Below are 14305 nucleotides of genomic sequence, written 5' to 3'. Positions count from 1 at the left end.
CAGTTTATGTTTGACAGAGTGATAAAAGAATCAACTCATTCAAGCCTATACAAAGCAAAATACCCTCCTCAAGTTCTCTGCTTTAGGTTTTTGTACAGGTACAAGCTATTCAGAGGCAATGTTTAGCTTTACAAGTCATCCATCATTCCTTCCTCTGTACTGATTCATTTATCAGGCACATCCAGGTATCTTACACTTGTTCAGAGACACCAAATAAAAACATGAAAAAGTTCTTGGATTCATGTTACTACGAAAGTAATTCAGGTCATGTTTAGTACAGTCCTCCAGCCTTCCCAAGGAAAAGAAGCATTCAGATAACTGATCAGATTCAAGCATCTTCAATTCCGTATTTAAACAAGGACAAAAAAGAAACATTGCGGGGTGGGGTGAGGTGTGTGTGTTAATTACTGCTATTTACAGGCTTCTTTTAGCAGTTTTCCATATCAGTTAAATTTTAAGTTGTATCTTATGTTCAGCAATTCAGAAATCAAGGCAAGTGACAGAAATTCATCAGATAAATGAGAGACTACCTTTCCAGAGATATAAAAGCAGCTTACACGTCTCAGGCATCATCATTTAGAGCTATTCTTTACATTCTGAAGGCAAACATGACGATCAATCTACAAAAATCCTAAAATAATTACCAAAATACCTCCTCTTTATCTTCAGCTGTTCAAGGATTCTACAGTTTTCAGAAGAACTCTCAAACACAGGACATTTTGGTTTTTTAAGTTTTCAGTGTTAATGGCATGAAAATATCACTCCAAATTTTAAAAAGGGATTTCAAAAGCTTGACCCAAGCTGATAACCTTGGTTAAGATTTTAATTTCTGGAAATTTAAGATAAAATGGCTGAGGACTTAAAAGAAGGAGAAACCAGTTTTACAGGGGGTAGAAGGATAGTAGAAGTCATGATAAAATTCTCAAATATAAATGCCCGAAGTTAATGTGCCCAGCTGTTCATTGTATATTTTTTAAAGGAAGGCCCATAGTGTACAAGTTAACTGTAATATTAACGTTGAGTTGATGGTGCAAGGAATGATCATCAGTTCAAAATTTACATGAAATCTATGTTTAAGCTCTATGCAAGAAACAGTTCAGTACAGAAATATCCTAATGAAGGTCTCATTCTCATCAGTGCTGATGCTGAAGGAAGCATTCAGAATTCTCTCTCCCATTTGAATGTCAGCTGTGTTTCGGTATTAACCTGTTCACCCCTGTGTTTTGGGTGTTAAGAGCCAAGAAAATACTTCACCTCGTGCAACTAATGGTCCTCTGGCATTGCACTAGGGTAACTTCAAAGCAGATTCGAGTACTTCAGTGAATGGACCTGGGTAAGTACACAAGGGCAGGAGATTCATATTTAAAAAAAAAAAAATAATTAGCTCATCTCATGGGGAGAAAGCTGCTATATAGGAGAAAGAGGAGAATGAAAATCACTTTAAATATCAGTGTTTTGTAGCACTTCTCTAAATTTTGAAAGTAGAAAACACACATTGCCAAATTTGGGTAAATTGTCTTTTTTTCAGCTTTGGAGTGAGAAGTGTTAACTCTCACCCTTCCTTGTTTTCTGACATGCTTTAACATTCATTGTGAATGTGGGAAACGATTTGACCTCTTGAAGAGAAAGAAAAGGTGACCGTGAAGGTCGTGTCTGGAGAGAGATCACTTCTCCATATTCAATGTCAATGTTATGGGACCTCGGTCCAATTTGTCAGGGCCAAACCTGAAAACTACCAGTGTGGTTTATTGTGAAATGACACAAGGAAAAAGTATGCTTTGTACAGTCTTATGGAACCTTCTTTTTTAGTGCAGTAAAAGGCAGAAAAAGGTCCATCTAAAAATATAAGATCATTTGTAAATGGATTAAGAAAGAAGGAGGTCACATAGACCTGCTCAAGCAGGTCCAGAGGAAGCCACGAAGATGCTCAGGGGGCTGGAGCACCTCCCCTGTGAGGACAGGCTGAGAGAGTTGGGGGGGTTCAGCTGGAGAAGAGAAGGCTCTGGGGAGACCTTAGAGCGGCCTCCCAGTACTGAAAGGGGCTACAGGTAAGGTGGGGAAAGAGGGACTCTTTATCAAGGGGTGTAGGGGTAGGACGAGGCATAACAGTTTTAAACTGACAGAGAGCAGATTTAGATTAGATGTAAGGAAGAAACTCTTCACTATGAGTGTGGTGAGACACTGGCACAGGTTGCCCAGAGCAGCTGTGGCTGCCCCCTCCCTGGAAGGGTTCAAGGCCAGGTTGGACGGGGCTTTGGGCAACCTGGGCTGATGGAAGGTGTCCCTGCCCATGGCAGGGGGTGGGACTAGATGAGCTTTAAGGTCCCTTCCAACCCAAACCACTCTATGGTTCTATCAATTTGTATCAATATGCATAACACTTCCAAAATTGAATGAACTTAGAAAGAAAAAGAACTTGATAAAAGCATCATTTTAAGGACACCTCAATGGTTAATTATTATCACATTGCAACCAGAAGTTTCTGAAGAGCTGCCTATTGAACACTTTCACTGACAAGTTATTGTTTTGATAAAATACCACATCTACCCTGCACAATGTTTATACTGGACAGCACAGTACACTGAAAAGATGTGATTCTCAGTCCAAAATAATTAAAAAATTATGTGGGAGTTAAATCACTTAATTGTTAGAGTTCAGTGTGGAAAAGCTTTTGAATAAAGAAAACCAATTTTTTTTTTTTTTCTGGCTTATACCGATACTATACTCATTACTGAGTGTATAGTACTACCTCTGATGAGAATTTGTACCATTTAGAAGTACTGGTGTAACTGCACTGGTGCTAAGAGAAGTGAGCAAACACACCGTTAGGCAGGACTGCATTATCTGGATACAGAAATTTAGGGCAGATCCCAGATATTTTCACAGGGAATGCTGTACATGTTGTTGTTTTGGGTTTTTTTTTAATTTACAGGACACTGCTCATTGCATTGGGAATGTCAGTGGATTTCTGAAAGTGGTACAATGTTTGCAGTACTGCTCATTACCATTGCTGACACTCTGCAAGCCACACATGTCACAAGGAGACAAGGAAACTGCGTCATCAAATGCAGCTTCACACTGAATGCCTTCTTTAATAGAAGCTGAAAAACACCGCACACTGTTCAAGATGATGATTAAAAAAAGAAACCAAACAGTTAAGGTCTGTCTGATTAATTGCTCTACTTAGCTAATTTGATAAGCTCTCAGTCTGTTTTCTGTGCCTCCTTCATTGGCTTGATCTACTTTTTAGATTAATCTAATTATGAACACGTGCAATCAAAAGCCCCATCTCTGCAGAAGTTATACGACTCTTATTTACACCCAGCATTTTTTAAAAGGTCAATTAAAAACATCTTGCCACAAAACGCGTTTCTGGGATACAAGGCAGGCATACAACAAGGGTCGTATTCAGTAAATACAGGAACCACTCCCTGCACTCTCCAGTGTTTCATTCCCACTCTATTCAGTAATATAAACTGCATTCTTCAGGAGAATTCTAATAAATATTACATTAGAGCAGACAAAAGATGACAAATGATTCAAAGTAATTGCAATCCCCAAACCACATTAATCAGATAAGACATACATCAGAATGTGAATAATAATGCCAGGTTCAATTTACAGTACCATAGGTATCTGAAAATATACTGGGCACTTCACAAAGAAAGCTCAGTATTTTATACCATATTAGACACATGTAAACTGATAAAACTATTCTGACAAAAAAAAAAGTTCAGCATCATATATAGTAGACATATTTTAGATAATAAAAGATTAACTATGTATTTACGAGTCTAGATGTATGACTTACCCTTGATTCACAACTGATAAGTAATCCATTTATATTTTCACCAGTTCTTCATAGAGGACAGAATTCTTTGCAAATATAGTACAAATACAGAAGTTGGACTGCGGTAACTCTGAAAGTATGAACTGTAACTATTCTCCTTTTTAAAACTAGTTGTACTGATAGCTCTAATTGATTCCTCTGATTACGATTTCATCCTTATTTTTTCCTATGAATACAAATTAAAAACAAAAGAAAGCACCAAACACTTTTATCTGATTATGCAGATTGTTTGACACTAGATATGTAATTCTATTTCAAAGTATTTTTTGTGCAGAACTTTCAATACTCTGCTTTAATAATAACTTTCTCCCTCTCAAAACCAATAAAGAAAGATTGGACAGCATAAAATGAATTTTTCCATCAAAATCGGGAAAGTTATTGTTCAGTTCATCTGGGTTTTTGTGCTAGCCTTGATAAAATGTGTTTAAAAAAATTAGACTGAAAATAATACTGTCAGACTTGCCTAACTCATAAAAACAATTTACATTAGTAAAAAATAACTCTAAACCCTTGAGATTACAATGGTTTCTTGTATTTGTTGTAAAAAATATTTTAGCTAAGCAATGCCAAGCTTGGGGCCTTATGCAATAATTGTGTAAAGAAAAATTATGAACCCTTGCTATAGAGAACATCTACAAAGCTTGCAGTGGGTTAGTGCTAGATGGACTCTAAAACGAAAGACACTTTTATAATACCTCAGAGCACAAAATACTGGTGTGATATTTTAAAACTGATAATATAAAAAAGTGAAATTAGTCATAGAGGGTTATGAATTATTCTGAATTATTCTACATTATTCTGGGGCTCCCAGATAAATTTTATTGGAAGTCAGTGCTAAGATCCTCACAGGCTTTCCAAACCTTCAGCAAGCACCAGCAAAATAGTAGAACTGTTGCAAATATCGCTACGTTGTACAGGAGACTATGGAAAAAACTCATGCATTACATGGAAAAGTTGCTAGAATGAGGGAAAAGTGTATAAAACAAACCAAAAACTGGAAATACAGAAAGTTTGGCATTAAAAGACCTGACAGATGTTAAGCTTTTGTTCTTGCTTTAACTCGTATTCCAGAGTGATGAGTAATTAAACGCAATATGCAACTGAGCGAGAGGTTGTACTTGGTCACAATCTGCAAAGATGCACATAAACCTTGACTGTTGGCTGCTCAAGACCCTGCAAGCCAAACTACTCCCACGGGTAAGTGTGCTTATTAAGAATGAATATGCTAGGATTAAACATTTTTATTCAGGAAGCAGCAGTACATTTCTGAATGTGACTGGACTCTCAGAAATACCAAGAAGAAGCTTAACTGAACGTGGCTATTGATTACCTTGACAGTTTAATAACGCAGATTTTCAATGGCTGACTGAACTTAAGTGAACTAGGGAAGAAGATTAAAAGACTGTGTCCTCTAAAGCCTTGGCCACTCCTCTGACATCTCTAATCCCATCAACCAGGGAAAGCTGTTTATTAACTTCTGGCCTCAGAGGTAGAGGTAGCATAGACATCTTTTGGCAGGTAAGGGAGAACTTACAAGGTAGGAGGGAAAAAAAAAATAAAAGGGGTGAAACTATATGAGGATTCAAGCTACTTTCAGTAAAAAACAAGAGGAAAAATAATTAATTTAAAAATATGTATCAGTAAACCCAGAAATAAAAAAGGTGTTTTCTACTTAACGGCTCAAAAAAGAACAGAACCTAGTTGGAAACTATTGGATAAATGTGAGGCTTAATTCCAAAAGTTGGTTTATTTTCATGTCATAACCATAATAAAAGTGGTAATTTGCTAATATTTGGAGGAGAAGGGGAAGAGAAGAAATGTGTGCTGCTTTGGAGGAACACAGGGGCTTATTTTGCCTATACAAAATGAGTTTATGAAGTATTTTTAACTGAGTTATTTTGAGAAGTGCCAAAGAGTTGGCAGCCATAGAGAATTACTTAGCATAGATAAAAAGCCTGAAGACATGGAGCCTGGACAAAATGGGATTCGCTGGACCCCAAGCTGGGCCTTTTGTGTTACTGTTTGCATCTTCTTGCCATTTGGGGACCGGTCATGAATTAGGATGACACTGCATTACTTAAACTACAAAAATGTCCCTGTCCTGCACTGTCTGCAATTTTTAACATAACCATTGAAACTTTGAGGCCATTATCAGATTCTTCACAGATTTTTAAAACCAATTTTGCACTGGATCTTGTACAAAGCTGGAAATTTGTCACTAATTCAGTACAACAGATAAAGACTAAAGTCATGTCAGTGTGTTTACGATCACTGCAAATGACAGACTGACAAAATAACATAATATCCCCTGGAATGATAATGTGTATAACTTAACACGATGAAATAAAGCTTACCATGAACATGGCGCACAGCCTGATGCAATATTTGTGCCACAGCATGCAAGCCCTAATAAAAATAAAGAATAAATAGTTTCAATTTTGGAAATATAAGTTATGACTAGATACAATGAATGTAAAATCAGAGAAAAAAGCAGTCCAGCCATTTAAAAGCATCTGTTTCATTTAGAGCCAAATGGTTTTATTGCATGATTAATAAAATTATTCTTATCTCTTCCGTATTACTCTTTAATTGCAAACTTAAAAGTGAGTCTTTAGAAAAACATATCTAACACACCTTCCAGTATAACTGAAGCATTAAAAATTGCCTAATTTTTTAAAAAATCAAAACAATACATATAAAAGCTATCACATTTGTTGCCATTTATAATTATTCTGTAAGTAGCAATCTCAATTTTTCTTAGAATCAAATATTTTGAAAGTAAAAAGGTCTAGTAAATAAATATATGGATGAATCTGGGTATACAACAGTTTTACTCAGCTACTTTTGGAAGACGTGAAAACAAACATATCTTCCAAGACTTACATCAAGACAAACATCTAGGTATCTCTTTGGTTCACAAATCTAACTACAGGATTACTAAATTTTCAACAACTAATCTATTTTAAAATCTTCTGGAAATGATTTTAAGTAAGCAGAGACATAATACTGTGTATTATATTTGTCAAGACACAACTTGGTAAGCATACACTCTTGTTAAACCTTACTTGTTCATCTTATCACTAGTCAGACAATTGTTGCCCTAAATTGTGAGATTTAGGCAGGTACATAGCAATGACAGCCTTCTAAGAGTTTCAGAATAGATACATTCAGTATCAATTTCTCTTTCAACTTTTCAGAGCACTGTTGGAACATAACCAAATGATACACAAACTGAATGTACATTACGCCGTTAACAGCCAAAAAGCAATTCTCTGAATCTATGAGTTTCACTGTGAACAGTGCATGCCTGTTCAGGTCAGAAATTAAAAGGACGATACAACCGATTTGAGAGTCAAGGCTAAACTAGGTAGGTGACACATTGTAAATGAAATTGAAATCCGGCCAAGAAAAAGGGTAAAGTACCATGGAATCTAATTACTACAAGTGATCAAAATATTTTCCTTTCATCCTATGCCAACAGATGTACTTGTAGTAGTTCCAAGTTAAACACCTTGCTCCACTATCCAGGGTACCAACATCACTTCTCCACATTTATTCTGGAGATTTCCCATTACGGAAATACATGGAAATGGCTGAAAACTAGAGTTCTGTCATTCTGAATTGCATGCACAATACTGCAGCTAAGCAAAAGCAGTCCATCTTCTCCATAAACTGGCAACGCAATCTGCGCATCAGATACCATTCCAGGCAATTTGCAGGTAACTCCAAGAATAAAACTAACTGCAAACAGGGAGACATATTAGGGGAAGATACCTAAACGCAGCAGCTTTAAAGTACAGCAAGTCAAAACAACTTTACAGTAAAGATGATAATGATGCAAAGTCAAATGAGTAATAAAGGGGACTCCCAGCTCAGGACTCGAAGCAGCACAGATGGAGTCACAGTGATGGGAACACTGAGATCTGTTTTGTCTACACCACAGCTCCCAACACTTACTATTTGATGCTGAGGTTGCAAAAAGTGTCTTTCTGCCTAACAATACAGGTACGTCATTAATCCTCCTGCCTCCATTTGCCTCATCAGTAAAGTACTTCCACTCCTCTGAGACTGGTTTTAAAGATATTCAGAAGGTAACATAAAAGTGCTCAAATACTAGGGTGATAAATTCAGAAAAATGTCTAATCAGTGTTCGCAATATTACTTCTCTGACTCTGTAAAGATGCAACATTTTCAGACTGGGAAAGATAACAAAACCATAGACCAGGATTATAAAACTGTAAGTCCCAGAGTAATAAATGCTAGTTTTAAAATGCACTGTTGCTTTGATCAGGGATTACTTAAGGCTCCATCAGATCAATATTTCTTTATGCTTTCCACTGGCATTCCCAGAATTTTGGAAAATTACAGTTGTTAAAGGTACTGCACACTGCCGTAAAATTCCCTGTAAAGGAGTTTGATCTGAGAAATCCAGTCACTCATGAAAAAAAATTAGATTCATACAAAATTTATTGTTAAATCAAAACCTTTGTGCTTCATTTGTTTCCCTAAATAGCTTAAACCCTTGCTCGAGCAGAAATTCAGAAATGCCTGCAATCCTTCATTTGCTACAGTTGGATGAAAATATGAATAACCATACAGAAATTGATAATCAAAGAATTTGCTAGAGAGAAAAGTACTTCATTGATTTCTAAGACTGTTTTTGATGAGGGAAAGGTTTCATCTTCCCAAGTCAAACTGAAGATTGAATTATAAAGAAATTGATGTGAGTTCCCATTTATTCAATGGCCTAAAGATTTGGAAGAGTCACCGAGGTGGCAATGGCAGGCTCATCCATAAACCAGTTTCTTATGAGAAAGAAAATACATTCTGTTTGGGGTACAAGAAGAATTTGATTAAGTATTAAAGGGTTCTTCTAAGGGGGGGTGGGGTGTAGAAAAGGTTCTTTTATCCCTCTTTCAATCAGCTCGGGGATGCTCAACTGTTGCCAAATGTTTTGAGAACTTTTTTCATTTTATTTAACCACACTCACTCCCTCATCTCCCCAGTACTCGCTCTTTATATTTTGGGCTGCTTAAGTGGCTTTACAATGTTTACAGCAGTTACAATCTACTCCAGCCTACTCCACGAACTGTAACCCTACCAGGTGTTTCCACACAACCAGAATGCATCAATATTTCTTGCAAATGATGCAAGAGCAGAACTACAAAGGCTCCAAGTTTAATGAACTAATCTGAGGATGATTAAAGACTGGTTGTAGATACTCAGAGATATATCAGTTGCAGACTTATTGATCAAGCGAAACCTGTAAAATATTGCATGGTGCCTTCTCATAAAACTCAGCACATATGCTATGCATGCTTGTTCATCCACTGTACCACACCCAGCCCTTAATTCGTCTCAAATCAGTATTTTCATCCTAGTATACTGCTCAGGTTTTTTTGCTTGGTGGGGTCTTGTTTGTTTGTTTTGCTTTTTAAACATTGATGAATGTTCAAAACAAACAAAGAAGGCCTGCAACTATTTTATCATCTCTTAAACTCACTGGTTGCAGTTAAACACATTTTTTAACTCATTCTTAGAGATGATTTTGTACCGCTAAAATTGTACCATTTACCTAGTATTCTATGACAATTTAGGATTAGCACTCAATAGGTTTATTTTTAGTAAGTGTACCTCATTCACACATTTTGTAGTGCTGCATGGGGATCACCGATCTATATGCATGACTGCAGTGATAAGATCTGGCAACATTCTTTAATAACCGTTTAAACTGTTCTAGTCGTGTGCTTCAAGCAACACACAATTATTCCAACACCTAAAAAGAGCTTTTCCACTTGAAGTATTTTCCACTACTCAATATGTACACCCTTGCCATGTGATAGTTAAGATTTTCCATTATTTCCTTTATTTGATTTATTCCTTTACAGCCAATGGACAAAGCATGTACACGTAGTTCACAAAAGACAGCTTAAATGTAATTTGCAAAAACTACAATGAGAGATTCTTATTTTGATGCACAAATCCATGACGATCAAGCTGAAAAATATGTTGTCCATCATTACATATGTATATAAATCTAGAGAATGATCTTTGTAAAGACAAAAACTTTAACAAAATTAGAAAGATGACATCAGTATTTGGCATGATACCGAACAAAGCCAAAATTTATACTGTAGCTTAGACAGATCAAAGTTGCTTTGTATTTTTCAATTTACAACAAATCCCAGTAAGATATGTTCACTACAGTGTCAGAATTTCTTACTACTTTATCTCTAAATGTCCTAGAATGCTGCTGCTATACAGTAACATTTCTTAAGATAAACAAAATAAATTGAATTTGTTAAAGTTATCATGGATGTCAATTTTGAATCAAGCATAATGCTTTTGCTAACATACAAGAAGGCAGAGCTTTGGGTGAAGCTGGGATAAATAAAAGTGAGCTGTATTAGGACTGCCTCTGGGAGGAAAGGCATCCTGCTGGCCAGCGCTTTCACTCTGTGGAGTGGAAGAGACCTCAAAACCCTACTCCATTTGGCTCTTGCATCCCAGGTCAAAGTTTACTAATGTTTGAACACTGAATGAATGAAATTCCAGACCAGCTAAAGCAACATGCCATTTTTCTGAAGTGGACACTCCAGCATATATTATATACACTATGAGGGCTGTGGCATTAGCAAGAATTCTGTAACAAACTCTGCATCTGCAATTCAAGCTGGTAGAGAAATGAAATCACAACATTTGCAAGTCAGGGAAGACAGCAGGAAAGACAAACTACACTGATAGTTGGAAAATACATTACCATGGAAAAAGGAGAAATTACTTCATTTTTTCATTAAATGGCTATTGTGAGGCATTTTGTCTTCCACTACTACCCCCCGATATGGTGGCAGAGACCTCCCTACACCTTCAGTTGTTTCCACCTTCCATAAATGTAGTTTTATTCCAAGTTTAGCTTACAATGTGAAATGCATCTCACCCTTCTTACAATTCCCCAGGATTTCACTATAAGTAATTATAGCATTACAAAAGAGAACTGACAGCCTATGTGTTAGCTCAATATGTCAAAAAGACAGGCAGTAAAGCCTCTCAGTGGCTGTGGTACATCTACTGTCATCTCTCATCAGATGACGAACTGAAAAAGCAGCAAGTGATGGGTTTCCTTGTTCTATTATATGAGTCAAGGGCGTTCTTCTAAAGAGTTTGTTTCTAAAGAGGTTGTTCTGTCTCTCAGACAAGACCTAGCTAGAAATGTGAGCTGGAAACATTGCCCCGTAGCAGTATCACATATTTTCAAACATGCAAACCTGGTGCTTCCTTTATCAAAGTGACTGACATTAAAATCAAGGTGAAATTCCAGGCACCTTGAGTCACTCTTCAAGCTAGAAAAGAGTTGCAGGCACCAAACAGACAACACCGCTTCTCTTCTTAGTCATGAAAGTTATAGATGCAATAATTAAAATAATCCCATTCATTTTACTTGGAGATCCAAGATCACTGATGTCCTCACAGATACTTTATTTCATTACTGACCTAAACTGTTAGGAATGAGAAGACAGCAGAGCTGATCATAAAGTGTTACTGTACAGTGTTAAAATCACTTCTGGAAGCAATCATGACTATGTTTTGGTTGAGATTTCATGATACACTGAGTACTTTGGGGATGTTTTCTCAATGGAAATGTTCCTTTGGTGGAAGGAAGGGGGGAAAGGGTTTGGGGTTGGGCTGTGGGGTTTGAGCTTTGTTCGTTTTTTTTTTCTTTATTTCTTTATCTTGTCTTTAAAGATGCAGAGTTGGAATTATAAAAAAAAAAAAAAAAAGGGCATTCAACACCTAAGAAACAAATATTCAATCCACAATATAGTTATATATGCAAGTATTTCATACAATGACTATTCTGTATGCTAATTTAAGGCAACAGATATGACTGGACAGCTTTACCTGCATCATACAATAGATCCAGACGAATTTGATGTTAAAATTTCATTAGGTACAGTTGTGCATTTAGTTGTTGACCTGTATTGTACTTGGTATGGTTAGTGGTTTGAGACATTAATCTTTATCGTCTATTTTATTCAAAGGCCATCTATTGTAGATTTTAAACATGAAAAAAATAATGTAAGGGTTTTTAAGTGGTATGCTTCTTTGTTCCCCGAGGTATTCGGTTTTAAAATAAATAATGAAACAGGTATTTAAGATTTTAAGTGCTGGAATCAAAGCCACATATTTCAAAAGATTCAAGGTGATGTCTAACCTTCATTTGCCTCAACATTATCCATATCCCAAGAGGTCAAACTTCTGTTCTTCCGAAATGGTTTCAGTTATAAGAACACTGAGTAGCTCAAAAGGCATTATCACCATCTTTACCACAGACATATTAGACATACATTTTCTAAATATTCCATTTTATTACTAACAAATGGGGCTGGATTTGCAGCAGAACTCGAACAATTGCCAAGAAAATAAACCAGTTATGACCCAGCTTATGTGCAAACACCTTCACTGTATTTACCAGCACTTCATAAATTGCAGTTATTACCAATTCCTTTAATAATTTGTCTCTCTGATTCTAGAAGATAATCTGGGCTAGAAAAATCCTCAGATAATAACAACTATGTGATATTATAGAGCTTTACAGCTGTATTCAACCTACTAGATCATTTTCTCCCAGAGATCAGTTCAGTGATCCAATAACACTTCTCGACAGTTTAAGGCTGTACAGTAAACACCCTATAAAAACTAGTTCTAAAAGGAATGAGATTCACCACTTCCAAAATCTCAAAAAATGTAACTCGTGTTTGAAAAATAATTTTTTTATTAGAAAAAACATATTTTCTTATTTCTGGAAGCACAAGTCGAGGACTAACAAAATGCTGCTTTTCAGGCATTCCCAGCTAGAAATGACACATTTCTTAGGCACGTAAGGCTTCTTGGCTACTGGCAGCGCTGCCCGTGTGTCATGCTGGAGTTCAGCCAGCAAATGGCACAGTAGCCAGCTCCTGCATGGCTAACTGCACGCAAAAAGGGAATCAGATGGAGGATCCGCATGTCGCTAGCTACTGCCATCTACTTTGTGGAAAGACGTCCTTGCGTTGTGACAGCACGGACACAGTCACACCACATGTCTCATTATGCTAAATCAAACCTGCTATCAACTATGAGCCAAAAGGAGATTAAAAAAAAAAAAAAAGAAAAGAATTTGTAAACATTTTGGGGTAAGAAATGACATGACCATAGGCTACAATGGCTACAAATAAGACAGAGGTACTTGCAGCAGACAAAAAAAATATAGCCATGCAGAGTACAAGAAAATACGTCTGCTGTGCATTGTGTTAGGTAACAGCAATGCCTCCAAGCCTTCTGCACCACAGCAGAAGCTGTCAACAGGGGATAAGCAAAACCACAAAGCAAGCAACCTGATTTAGCAAAAAAATACAAGTTGCTCGCTTATCTCAACAAATGACAGGTTAATGAACACAGCCACTCTACAGATATTTTCTTTTAGCAAGCATTCTGAAACAAAACTGGTTGTGGGAAAGAAGAGTCCATCATTCTCCCGCAGTAGTCTTAAACCTCATCAGCTAGGAATGGTTCTATCATCCCAGTCCTGTGGATAAACCACTCCTTTGTTTCATCTCGTTTATAATTTTTCAAAATCTTTCCACAAAACAGAAGTATCATACCAATGTCCAAATAGCCTCTCCACTATAGCCATTACTAAATAGCATATATTCCTCCCAACTTACTTTTTGTACTTGTCACTGGTACCTTTGAGCTTTACTTCCCTGACTGTATAATGAACGGTTCTCCTTAGAAATGGCTCCTTTTTCTCCTTTCTACTTCCCTAATATATGTGTAAATGTACAACAAGAATTTTCAAAGCATCTATGAAAACTGGATATTAATTTCTTATTAGAAATCTCTGCAGCAGCTCCGGGAACCTCAGCCTCCCATCTCTGATTTTGTTAAAAAAAAAAAAAAAAAAAAATTCCAGGTAGTGGTCAAGGAATCATTGAAAATTTTACTGTATGGATGTATTTTTTAATTTATTCATGAAGAAATATTCTTAAAGACTCTGTTCAGTAACAGAGGATTTAACACAGTGTTATGTAATAACTAGTTCAACAGCTTCCCCCACCATGTACTTTTCTCCGCATGTAAATTTTTCTGAAGTTATTTCTAAGGCAATAACTCGATATCAAAAGTTTAATTCAGAGTGTGACAGATGACAAATATCTTCTTCCTATTTAAGTGCTCCCCCCACAGTGCTATTCTAGTCTGTGCAGAATATAAATGACCAACTGAAGGAAAAAGAAAAAAAAAGAGAATTATGAAGTATTTTCATAATAATCTAGTCAAAAGCATTTTTCAAGGTTTTTCATTAAAATCCACATTTAAGAGAGAATTAATACAAGGGGGAAAGAAGTTACCCTCCCCAAATAATGTTGATGAAAGCACATTCTTCAAGAGCTTCAAAGATTTACTTAGCAATACATC

The 14305-nt window shown here is 36.4% G+C and overlaps 1 protein-coding gene across 5 annotated transcripts in view; it reads right to left on the bottom strand.

The window, feature by feature from the left end:
* Positions 1-14305, bottom strand: part of ATP2B2 (ATPase plasma membrane Ca2+ transporting 2) — a 431184-nt gene that overhangs the window by 314913 nt on the left and 101966 nt on the right. For all 5 annotated transcript variants that reach the window (XM_074836607.1, XM_074836605.1, XM_074836606.1 and 2 more), the window contains exon 4: positions 6205-6256. The gene's annotated coding sequence lies outside the window, so the exon portion shown is untranslated. The remainder of the gene's footprint in view (positions 1-6204; positions 6257-14305) is intronic.

This window comes from Strix aluco, chromosome 11 (genome assembly GCF_031877795.1).
Source record: "Strix aluco isolate bStrAlu1 chromosome 11, bStrAlu1.hap1, whole genome shotgun sequence".
Lineage (NCBI taxonomy): Eukaryota > Metazoa > Chordata > Aves > Strigiformes > Strigidae > Strix > Strix aluco.
This window is presented reverse-complemented; position numbering and strand designations above follow the sequence as displayed.